Here is a 2,454-nt window from a genome sequence, read left to right as displayed (position 1 = left end):
GGGCTCAGGTCTCAGATGCCAATAGGTCCTCTAGACGCTCACAGTATGTTAGGGTATGGCTCATCAGAGACCAGAGCACCAGTTTCATGTGCCCTTCCCAGCATGATTGTGAGGGGTGTTTTGTCTTCTGCTTGTGGTGCTGGGAGATGCTGGGTGTGAATGGCCCTTCTTCCCTGGAGCTGGCCATAGGCCATGGGCAGTGAACAATAAACAGGCTGTGCAAGAACACCTTCAACAGAGGATTGGGACAGGTCAGGTCTTTGTTGTGAAGCAAGGAGCTGTTTAGAATAGTGGCTAGTGCAGCACTAGGCAAGCCTTGGAAGAGTCCTGAACAGGATGGGGCAGCTGGCCATGTGAGCAGGTGCCAAGGTGGAAGGTCAAGGTCATAGGCCAGGGGTTGAAGGTTACTTGGTGCCTGGAGCACATGGAAACCATCTGGTGCAGAGTGTGTGGCAACTCTGGACAAGTGTAGAAACAGGCAGTGGTTGGGTTTGCTCACCCTTACATCAGGGTCCACCAGGAGGATGAGTGAGAGTGGGAGAATTTGGGGGGTGGGCAGGAGAACATGGGTACTGTTTCCACAATGCTGGTGTCCCTGAGGGGTGGTGTGGAGGGGATGCTCAGTGGCAAGATGTGTCCCAAGACTCCAGTTGGCTGGTGTTGACCAGACTTGGATGTTTTGCAGAATGGTTGATGTGAGATGCCAGTGTCCCATGCTCAGTGTGGAAACCCAGGAGCATGTCTATTTATTTTCCAGCATGCACATGGCTGCAATGTAGTCAGAACCACGGTAGGGTTATTAGGGTGAGTGAGAGCTACCACAAAGGGATGGCTCTTGTGTGCGCCACATTTTCCTTACAGACAAGTTCAGTAACAACAGAAATAAAGCCACAAATCTGGACACCTTTTATTCAGATTGCATTGTGAGTTGTAATGATATCCCTCAGGGTGCATAGAGAAGAGTCTGAACCAGTACCTCAGCCATTTCTGGATCAGAGGATTGAACTCTCAGGTTTTGAAGCCCAGAACAGGGAGAGAAGCAACAAGATGTGTGGAGAAGGTTCCAGGAGTGAACAGGGCAGAGAAGCAGCAGACTGGGAGGTGTTTTCAGTTTGACCAGAAGATAGGCATGGGTGAGTTGGCATCAGTTGGGAGTGATTCTGCTGCAACAGGAACAAGTCACCCACGGGAGCAGTGGGAGGGGAAGGAAAGGTGAGACAGGTGACCATGTATTCACCTGCACACAGGCTTGTCTATGTGGAGTCAGTGGCAAGGTGACAGTGAGTCTCAGGGAAGCAGGGTTGTGGGACAAGTCTGTTCCAAAAGGCCAGGCATAAGGAGGCCTCCTGTGTTTGAGGTGTGTTGTGGGACAGATGTGCCATCTCAGGGGCAGGAGGAGCAGGTCATCAGAGGTGAGGTGTCCTGGTGGGAGGGGCTTCAGATGAGAGGAGAATCAAGGGATGAGGGGCCATGTGGGGCCACAAGGGGAGGCATAGGAGACAGAGGGCTTTTGCTCAGGAGGCCAAGATAAGGACAAGAGTGGATAGGACATTCCACAGAAAGTGCATGTTAGGTGGGGGTCAGTCCCTCAAGAGTCCTGTGCTGAGCAGTGCAAGAGGGGTGCCCTCAGAAGGGTGAGATAGGTTGAGATGCACATCAGAGCATTACTTAGGGGGCCTTCTCAGCCAGACTACTTGAGTTCTGTGTGTTTTATCCTGTTGGTGAGGTTGTGGACAGGAGAGGTGTCCAGCAGGAGGAGGCCAATGGATGGGGGTTCAGGGAGATGGGTATGGACACTTTCAGAGAGCCAAATCCTGAGCAGGGAGCTTGTGGATGGTTTTGTTCTGTATCCACCCTCCTCAATATCCACACCCATGCCTTCTCCAGCCCTTCCCTCTTACACCTCTATGTGCATTCAGAGCTGACAGTCATGGCTGCTTGCTTTTAAGGGAGAAGCAAATTCTGATATATTCTCAGATGCATGTTATGTGGAGAGACAGAAAATGGCAGGTTGAGGTATTGATAGGTTTCACCACAGAGAGACCAAAGTGAGCAGAGAGAATGGAAACATTAATGGTTGTTAACCTTGTGTCTGTGCACCTGCCAAAGGAGGACTGCATGTCTTCACAGCAGTGGTAGGGAGTGCATAGCAGATCTGGACTAGTATCTGTCACTTGGTGGATTGAGGGTGGATGGCAAGGCTTAGCACAGAAGTCAGCACAGATCACTTCACTTTTTCTCTGGAAGTCTGAGAAAACCTGAGCATGATCAATTATGGCACAAAACCTTCCAGAGAAGAAGGTGGAGGCCAAGGGTGCTAAGCCTGGTTCAGAGGCCCAGGATGGTGGCCTGGATGATATGCCTGCCTCCCCACTTGAGGCTGTGTTATGTCACACAAGTGCTGCAGTCCTGCTCCCACAAGAGGACTGTGGGTTTTCTTTACTTGCAGGATTG

The sequence above is a fragment of the Sciurus carolinensis genome, unplaced genomic scaffold, assembly GCF_902686445.1.
Source record: "Sciurus carolinensis unplaced genomic scaffold, mSciCar1.2, whole genome shotgun sequence".
Taxonomy (NCBI): Eukaryota; Metazoa; Chordata; class Mammalia; order Rodentia; family Sciuridae; genus Sciurus; species Sciurus carolinensis.
This window is presented reverse-complemented; position numbering follows the sequence as displayed.